The sequence below is a fragment of the Micromys minutus genome (genome assembly GCF_963924665.1).
Source record: "Micromys minutus genome assembly, chromosome: 13".
Taxonomy (NCBI): Eukaryota; Metazoa; Chordata; class Mammalia; order Rodentia; family Muridae; genus Micromys; species Micromys minutus.
The window spans coordinates 30,403,113-30,417,092 of NC_137982.1; positions in this window are offsets into that span (position 1 = coordinate 30,403,113).

Consider the following 13,980-nt stretch of genomic DNA (forward strand, 5'->3'; position numbering starts at 1 on the left):
TTATCCAAGCTAAACCCATCAGGTGGGCCAAAAAAAGTGGAAGAGTTAGTCTGTATGCCTAGAGCTATCCAGTTACTCACCAAACAATTGAGAAGCGTCAGCTGACCAGGTACTATTTTTGTACTCTTGGGTAAGCCATCTTAGATCATAAGCTGAAATATTCTGACTGATCCAATCTAGAAATTCTTTCACTAACTAGAGGGTGACCCTATAAGAAGAACAACAGTCTCAATTAACCCGGACCCATGAGGTCTCTTGGACAGTGAGTCACCAACCAGGCAGCATACACCAGCTGATATGAGATCCCACAACAGGAATACAGAAAAGGACTGCTGGGTCTGGATTTAGTCAGAGAAAATGGACCTAACACTCAAGAAACTGGAGGCCCCAAAGATTGTGATGGCCTGGTGGAGTGAACATGGCAGAGGAGTGGGAAAACTTTTGTGGAGACAGAGGCAGGGTGTGGGAAGAAGTATGGTATGTGGAACAGTCAGAGGGTGAACTGGGAGGGGATAAAGTATGGGCTGTAAAAAAAAGATGAAAGGAAAAGAATAATTAAGTATTTCCTGTTTTCTACATTCACATTAGAGTACTAAGGTTGCCTATGTAATAAACATTAAAAAATTTTTTTAAGTTATCTGCCATTTATTCCAAAGAATATGAATCTAAAAAAAGTCTTTGAATAATCTTTTATTATTGAAAAACTTTATTTGAAGAAACAAAGATAAAAGTACAAATTTTAAGCATTTTTTCATAAAAGTATATGAATACATTTTTAAGGTTGTAATTAAGTATTTGTGCATACATATACATACACATATGTATATATGTAACAATAATATAGGAAGAGAGGATATTAATTTAAGGGGATAGGAGAGAAACTGGGAGGGGCTATAGGGAAGAAAGGGGGATGTGATACAGTTCTATTAATTAAAATTATTCTTTTTTTTTTTCTTGAACTTCACACAGTCTGTGAGTTATTTCTGGGGTGTTCAGAGCTTTCTGGAGTTAGTATTCCATTATCAGTGACTGCATACTATGTTTGTTCTTTTGTGACTGGATTATCTCACTCAGGGTGATATTCTCTAGATACATCAATTTTCTTGAGAATTTCGTTAAGTCATTGTTTCTGAGAGCTGAGTAGTACTCCATTGTGTAAAAGTACCACAATTTTTGTATCCATTCATCTACTGAAGGACATCTGGGTTCTTTCCAGCTTCTGGCTATTTTAAATAGAGCTGCAATGAACATTGTGGTGCATGTATCTTTGTTGTATGTTGGAGCTTCTCTGGGGAAATGCCCAGAAGTGGAATAACTGGCTCTTCAGGTAGTACTATGTCCATTTTTCTGAGGAACTGCCTGACTGATTTTCAGAGTGGTTGTATCAGTTTACAACCACACCAACAGTGGAGAAGTGTTCCTCTTTCTCCACATCCTCAACAGCATCTGTTGTCATCTGAGATTTGGATCTTGGCCAATTTGAGTGGTGTGTGGTGGAATCTCAGGGTTGTTTTGATTTGCATTTCCGTGATGGCTGAGGATATTGAGCACTTCCTTAGATATTTCTCAGCCATTCGATATTCCTCGATTCAGAACTTTTTGTTTAACTCTGCAACCCATTTTTAAAATAGGGTTGTTTGATTCTCTGGTGTTTAGCTTTTTTAGTTCTTTGTATACCATGAATATTAGGCTTATATCTGATTTGGAGTTGGTAAAGATTTTTTCCCACTCTGTTGGCTGATGTTTTGTATTCGTGACAGTGTCTCTAGCCTTACAGAAACTTTGCAATCTTGTTAAGTCCCATTTGTCAATCTTTGACCTTAGAGCTCAAGCCACTGGTGTTCTGTTCAGGAAATTTTCTCCTGTGCCTATGAGTTCTAAGGTTTCCCCTACTTTCTCATCTAACAGTTTAAGTGAACATGGTTTAATGTGGAGATCTTTGATCCACTTACACTTGAGCATGGTACAAGGAGATAAGAAAGGGTCTATTTTCATTCTTCTGCATGCTGAGTGCCAGTTGGACCAAGACCATTTGTTGAATAGGCTGTCCTTTTTCCATTGAATGTTTACAGCTCCTTTGTCAAAAATAAGGTGACCATATACGTGAGGGCTCATTTCTGGATTTTCTATTCTATTCCATTGGTCTACATGCCTATTTCTGTACCAGTAACATGCAGTTTTCCCACAATTGCCTTGTAATATAGCTTGAGTTTAGGGATAGTGATTCCTGCAGATGTTTTCTTGTTGTTGAGGATGGATTTCGCTATTCTAGGTCTTTTGTTATTCCATATGAAATTGCACATTGATCTTTCCAACTCTATGAAGAACTGGGTTGGAATTTTGATGGGGATTGCTCTGAATCTGTAGATTGCTTTTGGTAGGATGGCCATTTTTAAAATGTTGATCCTTCTAATCCATGAGCATGGAAGATCTTTCCATTTTCTGATATCTTCCTCAACTTCCTTCTTTAAAGGTTTGAAGTTCTTTTCATACATGTCCTTCACTTGCTTAGTTAGAGTCACACCAAGGAAATTCATAGATTTTTGTGACTATTTTGAAGGGTATATTTTCCTTAATTTCTTTCTCCACATGTTTGTCCTTTGAATATAGGAAGGCTACTGAGTTTTTTGAGTTAATTTTATATCCAGTCACTTTGCTGAACTTGTTTATCAGCTGTAGGAGTTCTCTGGTGGAATTTGTCAGGTAGCTGAAGTACACTATCATGTCATCTGAAAATCGTGATGTTTTTCCTTCTTCCTTTCCAATTTGTCTCCCTTTGATTTCCTTTTGCGCTCTAATTGCTCCGGCCAGGACTTCCAATACTATGTTGAACAGGTAGGGGGAGAATGGGCAGCCTTGTCGAGTCCCTGATTTTAGTGAAATTGTTTCAAGTCCCACTGTTAAGTTTGATGTTGGTTGTTGGCTTGCTGTATATTGCTTATATTATGTTTACATATGGGCCTTGGATTCCTGTTCTTTCCTAGACTTTTAACATAAAGGTGTGTTGGATTTTTTCAAATGCTTCCTCAGCATCTAGTGAGATGGCAATGTGGTTTTTACTTTGAATTTCTTTATATGGTGGATTGCATTGACGGATTTCCTTATATTAAACTATCCCTGCATCCCAGGGATGAAGCCTACTTGATCATGGTAAATGATCATTTTTATGTGTTCTTGGATATGGTTTGCATGGATTTTGTTGAGTATTTTTGCATCAATGTTCATAAGTAATATTGGTCTGAAGTTCTCTTTCCTTGTAGGATCTTTGTGGTTTAGGAACAAGAGTTACTGTAGCCTCAAAAATGAGTTAGGTAGTGTTCCATTTGATTCTATTTTGTGAAATAGTTTGGAGAGTATTGGTTTTATGTCCGCAATAAATGTCTGATAAGTCTCTGCACTGAAACCATCTGGACCTGAGCTTTTTTTGGTTGGTAGGCTTTGATGACTGCTTCTATTTCTTTAGGTGTTATGGGATTATTTAAAAGGTTTACCTGGTCCTGGTTTAACTTTGGTATCTTGTATCTGTCTAGGAATTCATCCATTTCCTCCAGATTTTCCAGCTTTGTTGATTATAGGCTTTTGTAGTAGAATCTGATGATTTCTTTAATTTCCTCAGTTTCAGTCATTATTTCTTCACTTTCCTTTCTGGTGTTGTTAATTTGGGTATTCTCTCTTTGCCCTCTAGTTAGTCTGGCCAACCGTTATCAATCTTTTTAATTTTCTGAAAGAACCAACTCTTGGTTTTGTTGATTCTTTCAATGGTTCTTTTTGTTACTATTTGGTCTATATCTGCCCTAAGTTTGATTATTTCTTGCTGTCTACTCCTCTTGGGTGTATCTGCTTCCTTTTGTTCTAGAGCTTTCAACGGTGCTGTCAGGTTGCTAGTGTATGCTCTCTCCAATTTCTTTTTGGAAGCACTAAGAGCTATAAATTTTCCTCTCAGTACTGCTTTCATTGCATCCCATAGGTTTTGGTATGTCATGCTGCCATTTTCATTGAATTCAGGATAATCCTTAATTTCTTTTTTTATTTCTTCTTTGACCCTGCTATGGTTTAATAAAGCATTGTTTAGTTTCCATGTGTATATGGGCTTTTTGTTGTCTTTGTTGTTATTAAAGACCAGATTTAGAACATGGATATCCAAAAGCACGCATGGGAGTATTTCAATCTTCTTATATTTATTGAGCCTCTTTCTGTGTCCAATTATGTGTTCATTTTTCGAGAATGTGCCATGAGGTGCTGAGAAGAAGTTGTATTCTTTTGTTTTAGGATGATATGTTCTGTAGATATCTATTAATTCCCATTGGTTCATAATCTCTGCTAGTTTTACAGTGCCCTTGTTCAGGTATTGTTTCCATGATCTGTCCATTGATGAGAGTGGGGTATTAAAGTCTCCTACTACTAATGTGTGGGGTGAAATATATTTTTTGAGCTTTAGTAGGGTTTCTTTTATGAATGTGGGTGCTTTTCTATTTGGAGCATATATGTTAAGGATTGAGAGTTCCTCCTGACAGATTTCCCCTGTAATGAGTAAAAAGTGTCCTTCCTTATCTTTTTTCATAACTGTTGGTGGAAAATCTATTTTATTTGATATTATCATGGCCACTCCAGCTTGCTTCTTAGGGCCATTTGCTTGAAACTTTTTCCCAACCTTTTACTCTTAGATAGTGTCTGTCTTTGTCTCTGAGATCAGTTTTTTGTATGCAGCAAAATGCTTGGTTTTGTTTATGTATCCAGTCTGATAGCCTATATCTTTTTATTGGGGAGTTGAGTCTATTTATGTTAACAGATATCAAGGAATAGTTGTTCCTGTTTCCTGCTATTATTGCTTTTGTAGGTTGAATTGTGCCTGTGTGTCTTTCTTCTTTTGGTATTCTTGCTTAGGAGTTTTCTTGTTTTTACTATGAAGTAGTTCCCCTCATTGTATTGGGTTTTCCATCTATAATTCGTTGTAGTGCTGGGATTGTGGTCATATATTGTGTTAATTTAGTTTTTTCTTGGAATATCTTTGTCTTGCCATCTATGATGATTGATAGTTTTGCATGTTTTGCTGAGATCTCTCTGCCCTCTGGCTAGTTGGAGCCCGTTATCTCCCCGTTCTCATCAGGCCTGTATCTCTGGGTCTCTGTTCTTACTGGTGGCAGATTGTCTGAGCGTCTGTTGTGCAACCAAAATCTGCTGGCTGGAAACAGAGGGCCCGATGCTGGGTTCTTGGGTCCCTGGATCAAGCCGGGAAGGCGTGCACATTCCTCGAGCTTTGCTGACATCTCTCTGCCTCCTGGCTAGTTGGAACCCTGTCTTTGAACGATCTTTTCTCCAGTCCCTGCTGCTTGATTTGTCCAATTATTTCTTCCCATCAATGTTTTGCTCTTCCTTCTAAAAAGTACTGAGACATCCACCTTCTGGCCTTCTTTCCCTTTGAGCTTCATAATTTTTGTAAATTTTATCTTGGGTATTCCAAGGTTTATGGACTTGTATTCAATTATAATTAAGTCCATACCCTGAATGTTCTTTTGTGAATCCCTCAGGGTTACATCTCTCAGAATGATAGCTTCATGTTCCGTCCATTTTCCTAGAAATTTCATGAAGCCTTTGTTTATAATAGCTGTGTAATACTTAATTTTGTAAATATATCACAATTTCTCTATCCATACCTCAGTTGAAGGACATCTGGGTTGTTTTCACTTCCTGGCTATTATAAATAAGGCTGCTATGAACATGGTGGAACATGTGTCCTTGTTAGATGTTGGAGCTTCTTTTGGGTATATGCCCAGGAGTGGTCCTCAGGTAGTACTATGTTCAGTTTTCTGAAGAAGGGCCAGACTGATCTCTAGAGTGGTTGTACCAGCTTACAGTTCCATCAATGGTGGAAGAGTGTTCCTCTCTCTCTACATCCTTGCCAGCATCTGCTGTCACTTAAGATTTTGATCTTAGCCATTCTAACTGGTATGAGGTGCAAGTTCAAGGTTGTTTTGATTTGCATTTTCATGATTACTAGGGATATTTTGCTTTTTTTTAGGTGCTTCTCAGCCATTCAATATTCTTCAGTTGAGAATTGTTTGTTTAGCTCTGTACCCCATTTTTAAATAGGATTATTTGATTCTCTAGAGTCTACCTTCATGAGTTAATTTTACATATATATATATATGTAAATGATATATATATATTGGACTCTAGCCTTCTATCAGATATAGGATTGATAAAGATCTTTTCTAAATCTGTTGATTGCCATATTATCCTTTGACAGTGTCCTTTGGCTTATAGAAGCTTTGCAATGAGGTTCCACTTGTCGATTCTTGATCTTAGAGAATAAGCCATTGGTTTCCTCTTCAGGAGAATTTCCCTATGTGTTGTTCTAAGTTCTTCCCAACTTTCTGTTCTATTAGTGTCAGTGTACCTAGCTTTATGTGGAGATCTTTGATCTACTTTGACTTGAGCTTGGTACCAGGAGGTACAAAAAGAACAACTTGCATTCTTCTGCATGCTGACTGCCAGTTGAGCCAGCACCATTTTTTGAAGAGGTGGTCTAATTTTCATTGAATGCTTTTAGCTCATTTGTCCAACGTTAAGTGACCATAGGTGTATGAATTCATTTATGGGTCCTCAATTTTCTTCCATTTATCTACCTGGCTTTTTTTGTACCAATACCATGTGTTTTTTTAATCTCAATTGATCTGTAATAGAGCATGAGTTAAGGGACGCTGATTTCCCTGCTTTCTTTTTCTTTTTTTTATTGTTGTGAATGGGTTTTGCTATCCTGGGTTTTTTATTATTCCAAATAAATTTGCAAATTGCTCTTTCTTACTCTATGAAAAATTGCACTGGAATTTTGATGTGGATTGCATTGAATATGTAGATTGCTTAGGCAAGATGGCCATTTTTTCAATGTTAATCCTTCCAATTCATGAGAATGGGAGATCTTTCCACCTCTTGAGACTTTCTTCAATTTTTTTTTCTTTAGAAACTTGAAGTTCTTGTCATAGAGATCTTTCACTTGCTTGATTAGTGCCACAGCAAGGTATTTTATATTTTGTGACTATTATGAATGATGCTGATTCTCTAATTTCTTTTTCAACCTGTTTATGATTTGAGTAGAGGAAGGCTATTAATTTGTTCTAGTTAATTTTATATGTAACCACCTGGATGAAGTTAGTTATCAGCTGTAGAAAACTTCTGGTGGAATTTTTGGGGTCACTTAAGAATACTATCATCATTTGCAAATAATGATATTTTGACTTCTTCCTTTTAAATTTGTATCCTTTGACTTATTTTGGCTGTTTGATAGCTTTGGCTATTATTTCCAGTACTATATTGGATATGTAGCAAGGAAGAGGGCATCCTTGTCTATTCCCTGATTTTAATGAGATTGGTTCATGATTTTCATCATTTAGTTTGATGTTGGCTACTGGTTTGATGTATATTGATGTTACTCTGTTTAAGTATGGGCCTTAAATTCCTGATCTTTCCAAGACTTTTAAGATGAAAAATTCTGTCAAATGCTTTCTCAGCATCTATATAAGTGATTATATGTTTTGTCCTTTGAATTTATTCATATAGTGAATTACATTGATAGATTTCTGTATGTAGAAACATCTTTACATTCCTGGAATGAAGCCTTGCTGATCATGCTGAATCATCATTTTGATGTGTTGTTGGATTCTGTTTGCAAGAATTTTATTGAATATTTTTTCATCAATGTTCATGAGAGCAATTGGTATGAAGTTCATTTTTTGTAGGGTCTTTGTGTGGTTTAGGAATGAATGTAACTGTAGCTTAGAAGAATGAATTGAATAGTGTTCCCTGTTTCTATTTTTGTGGAATACTTTGGAGAGTATTGGTGTTAGGTCTTCAATGAAGGTGTGATATAATTCGGCATTAAATCAATCTGTTCCAGGGTGGTTTTTTTTTTTTTTTGTTTTTTGTTTTTTTTGTTTGTTTGTTTGTTTTTTTGTTTTGGTTGGGAGGCTTTTGATGACTGCCTCTATTTCTTTAGTGTTTATAGTACCGTTTAGTTGGTTTATCTTATCCTGATTTAAATTTGGTACCTGGTATCTATCTAGAAAATTGTCCATTTCCTCTAGATTTTCCAGTTTTGTTGAGCATAGACTTTTGTAATAGGGTAAAATGACTTCTTTCATTGCTTCAGTTTCGGTTCTTATGTCTCTTCTTTCATTTATAATATTTTTATTTGGGTACTCTCTGTTCATCCTCTTGTTAGTCTGGCTAAGGGTTTTTCAATCTTGTTGATTTTGTCAAAGAACCAGATTCTGGTTATCTTGACTCTTTGTATAGTTCTTTTCATTTCTATTTGGTTGATTTCAGCTCTTTGTTTATTTTCTTCCATCTACTCTTCTTGTGTGTATCTGCATTTTTTTTTTTTCGTTCTAAAGCTTTCAGGTGTGCTGTCAAGCTGTTAGTGTGTGCTCTCTCCAGTTTCTTTTTGGAGGCACTTAGAGTTCTGAGTTTTCTTTTTCATTGAGTCCCATAAGTTTGGGTATGTTGTGTCTTCATTTGTGTTAAATTCTAAAAGTCTTTGATTTCTTTACTTCTTCCTTGGCCCACCTATCATTGAGTAGAGCATTGTCCTGCTTCCATATGTATATGTACTTTTTGTTGTTTTTGTTGTTATTAAACACCAGCCTTAGTCCATGGTGATCTTATAGGATACATGGGATTATTTTGATATTCTTGTATCTGTTGAGGCATGATTTGTGACCAAGTACATGGTCAGTTTTGGAGATGATACCACAAGGTGCTAAGAAGAAGGTAAATTCTTTTCTTTTAGGATACAGCAAAATTCTGGATCCTGTTTTCATATCCAGTCGAATAGCATATGTCCTTTTATTGGGCAATTGAGTCCATTGATATTAAGAGATATTAAGAAATAATGATTGTTGTCTCCTTTTTTTTGGTTAGGGGTAGAATTATGTTTGTATATCTTTCTTCTGCTGCTTTTTTGTTTTTGGTTATTTTTTGTTTTGTTTTGTTTTGTTTTTTTGTTTTTTTGTTTTTGTTTTTTTTGTTTTTTGTTTTTTGTTTTTTTGTTTTTTTTTGCAAGAAGATTATTTTCTTGCTTTTCCTAGGCTGTAGTTTCCCTCCTTGTGTTGAAGTTTTCCATGTGTTATTCTTTGTAGGGCTAGATTTGTGAACAGATTTTGTATAAATTTGGTCTTGTCATGGAATATCTTGTTTTTTCTATCTATAGTAACTGAGAGTTTTGCTGGATATAGTAACCTCGGCTGGCATTTCTGTTCTCTTAGGGTCTGTATGACGTCTGACCATGATCTTCTTTCTATCTTTCAGTTTCTGTTGAGAGGTCTGACTTAATTCTGATTAATCTGTCTTTATATGTTACTTGTCCTTTTTTCCTTACTGCTTTTAGTATACTTTTTTTGAACATTTGTTGTTTTGACTATAATGTGTCTGGAGGAATTTCTTTTATGATCCAATCTATTTGGAGTTCTGTATGCTTCTTGTATCTCTTTTTTAGGTTAGGGAAGTTTTCTTCTATAATTTTGTTGCAGATATTTACTGGGCCTTTCAGTTGAGAGTTTCAATTTCTTCTACATCTATTATATTCAGGTTTGGTTCTTTTATTTTTTTTCATTTTGTCATGGATTTTCTGGATTTTGGCTTAGGAGCTTTTTAATTTTTACATTTACTCTGACTGTTGCTTCAATGCTTTCTGTATTATCTTATGCCTCTTAGGTTCTCTCTTTTGTCTCTTGTATTCTGCTGGTGATGCTTGTGTCTATGACTCCAGACCTCTTTCTTAGTTTTTCTATCTCCAGGGTTGTCTCTCTTTGTGTTTTCTTTACTGTTTGCATTTTTGTTTTCAGATCCTGGATAACCTTTGTTCAAATCCTTCATCTGTTTCTCTGTGTTTCTCTAAGGGTTTGTAGTTGTTTTTCTGTGTTCTCCTATATTTCTTTAAGGGAGTTTTTCATGTGCTTCTCAAGGCCCTCTATCATCAGCATGAGGCACAATTTTAAGTCAAAGTCTTGTTTTTCTGGTTTTTTGGGATATACACTAATTGCTAGGTTGGGAGAGCTGGGTTATGATGTTGCAAAGTTATCGTAGTTCCTGTTGCTTAGATTCTTGTGCTTGCCTCTTGCTATCTTCTTAACTTTGATGTTAGTCGATCTTGTTGTCTATGAATAGTGCTTGTCTTTCCTGTGTGTCTGTGGGCCGTGGGCTCTAGAGGAATATCAGTTCTGGGTGTTCAGCTCTGTATGGTCAGGTTGTGAATTCTAATGTCAATGGACTTGCTCTAGTTCTGGGTGCAGATGGATGCCTGAGGGGCACATACCTAAGCAGGAGCTTGATACCTGCACCCTGAGAGTTCCTGCAGGTCTCTCCCCAGATAGTGGAGAGAGAGTATGGGCTCACCCACGGGCTCAGTAGAGATAGTACTCCTGCATCTCCTATGGGTGCTCAGTTCTCTGCGGGCAATCCTGATGGAAGTGTGCCTGCTCTGCCTCAGCCCCACTTAGACTATGCTTTGTATCTTTTATGTCTTGGACACTTACTGCTAGATTAGCTTGCCCTTTCTAGTTCTTTCTGAACTCTGTCTGAATGGTTCAACTCAGATGTTCTGGCTCAAAGCTCCTCTTTCTCCATCTGATTGACTTAAACGGGCCTCTCTCAGCTTTCCACTGAGTTTCTAGTTTGGCATCAAACTAACTCTGAAAATCTTTTCTAATCTGGCTCTTTCACATTCTTGGGCCCTTCCTGTCCTCATCTGCAACATGCCTTTTTATTCTCTCTCTCTCTCTCTCTCTCTCTCTCTCTCTCTCTCTCTCTCCTCACTCTCTCCATTCCCCCATCAGATGATCCCTTAGATTGCCTCACCTCTCTTTTCTGTATATTCTTGTCAGAATTGGGCATATTCTATTTCTGATTTATTTTGTGAAATTTTTCTCTGATTCTTCACTTTGTCTGTGCCTTAATTAAATTACTTTCAAAACTTTATTGTTTATACAAACTAACTTTACCTTCATTGTTTGGAATTAAAGGGACATTCTAAGGGCATGTTTCAGCCAGAGGGATTGAAATGTGTCAATTCCTTGCTAGAGCAGCCATGTTGTTAAATAACATCTATCCAAAATGTATCTTTGCAAATTCCATCATTATTAGCCACATGTGGCCACCTTTATATTTTATACTCAAACAAAACTCTCCCAGGGTGCTTGATAATTATGCCTTAGCATCCTTCTCACGCTTATAAACTTCTCCAGCAATGGATATATGAAAATACACTAATAGTACACATAATTTTCTGCCCTTAGGACAAACATAATCCTCCTCACTGGTACTGTTTGATCTTCATATTCATCTGCTGCTGTCCATCATCTGTACAATTTTATAGGGTCCCATGAATTAAGGTACATTTGCATCAGTATTCACTAAAGCCTAAGTATTTCACACATTGGAGGGTAATTATTAAGTCATAAATTCAGTGTGGGTACTCGAGTTGATATATATGCATTTCTAGACAACTTCAGCTATTCAAGAATATAGAGGCTGAGATATCTATCTTACAAACTAAGTAATACAGTAAAGATCACTTGAAACTCACTGTATTCTGCCTAGTCTCCCTTTGGTGGACTTGTGGTCAGGGTTTGAACTTTCCAAAAGCTTATTGACAAAGGTTTCATTCTCTAGATTTTTGCTAATGAACTCTAACTGACATGCATCATGTGACATTTCCTTTGAGTGGCATGGATAGACTGCTTTGCTTGGCTTTCTCTTCTTTTTGCTTCAGTAGTTTAAGAACCTGGTTTACATGTCAGTATTTGTCACTGAAATTTGTCAAAACCCTCCCTTACATCATGAAGGTCACAAATCCATTGGCCTCAGCAAACGCACAAATGCTCCTTTCAATCTTATGGTTTCTGCTGAATCAGTTTCTTAACTTTCTTGAGAACTTGATATCAGACATAGCATCTCTTGCGTTCATTTCAATCAGGAACGACTGAACTTCTTTCATTGTTTATATTGTGGATATATTTCTGTATTTCAGCTAGAGATGCCAAGTGCCTTTAATTGTTCTTATGAGGGAGTCCATCAGGAGACACATTCTCCTCACAATGCCTTGGGTTATGCAGTCTTTGTCTCTCTCAAAGAGAGATAGTACTTATATTTTTATATTTCTACATTTCAATAACTTTCAAACTGTTACTATCTGACCCCATATCCCACATCTTGATAATCCAGGCCACAGGATTTATTTCACTACTTCGCTAAAATGATTCTTAAATCAGATACTTCTGAGGCAAAATGTTCCTTGACTATTGTGACTTCTTTTGCTGGACTATTTGTAAGTGCCACAATGCCCATCTGACTGTTAAGCCACAGAATTTTCATTATGCTTATTTGATTCTTTCCATGGGTTCCAAGATATTTTTTTGTCTCCTAGGATGAGCTAACTGACCTAAATGTAATTTATACTTTTCCCCATCCACCCTTCTGTCATAATCTAATGAAGCAGCAAGGTAGTATTTACCTCATTATTTATTATTATTCACTTTACCCAATAAATCAGAAGCCAATGTGGAAGATGTCAGGAGGCATATTCTTTTCCTGTTTTAATTCCTCTCTCACATGAGCCTATCCCTTTGGCTATTTCAAGCAACTTTGCACATACTATTAGGCATAGCAGCAGCCAGATAAAAACCTTCAACTTGCTGTCAATTTAATCCCAATATGCTACTCACAAGACTACAATTCTCTAGTCTGTGAGAGACACCTATTATCAAGAAAACACAATTTCATTTCATGTCATAATACCTGAATCCAGTCTCATAACAAGGAATCACAGGCCACACACAATTGCTTTCCGTATATCATTTTTGTGAATGTTCTACACTTTATCAGTGCATCTTTACACGTAACCTTGGCTATCCATTACCATGCAATTGTACCTCCCTATGCCACCTTTGTTCCCATTTTGCTGCCAGTTGTGCTCAGTATTAATGTTATCTTAAAAATGTAAGCAAAAGGGCATCATGAGAGATCACTGTACAAGTTCCACCAAAGACAACCTTGATGAGCCATCGAGTTTATTGTGTTTACTGATCATGGGTGGGAGCTAACTGACAAGAATGTAGGTAACTGAAAGGCAACTGCATCACTGAAAATCCTCTCTGGTATGGGGGTTGACTGACAAATGTTACATCTCTGGAACTCTATGCACAAGGTACAGGCAATTTGGATGGTCTGAAAAATTGCTCACTTCAGAAATTCTTATTGCTATTTATAACTCTGGTCCAAATGAATCTTTTAAGTTTCAACATTTATGAAATATTTATAATTTTTTAGTATTACAAATTTCCTCATCCTTCCAGGAAAAATAATTTTATTTCAGAAGAAGACACTACACATTTCTTTAAATTAATATTGATGTGTGATCAACTATTAGATTATCCCCCTTTTTTGAGGAAAAGAGTAATGCATTTATTTTTTCATGATAACCTTGTACTTATTAGGCTTATAATGATTTCAATGAATTTGGGATACAGGAGCATGATCAGTGCTGAGAAGACATTTATACTATTAGCTCACTAATGCAGTGGAACAGGCTCATAATTACATACACACCCCTGTTTTAATATGTTTCATTTACATTTTTAATATGATGGAATCATAAATAGGAAGGAAAATACAACATATATGCTTAGTAATTTTTCCTTACATTTTGTGATTAAAATGTAATTATCTAATCAGTGGAAACTGGCATAATGAATAAGCTATGGCACACAAGTAGTAAGTGAATTTAGAATTCAATTAGTGCTTCTAAGATTTTACAGAATATTTTTTTCAGCAATTTGTAACATAATCAGAACCTATAGTGTAATATTAATTTCAATTTAAGCTGGTGTGTGTTCTCCATTATCTATTTAAAAATATAGTATTTTGATCTATTAAATTTATCTTTGACCATTTCATGCATGCATGTAATGCATTCTGATTACTCATCCC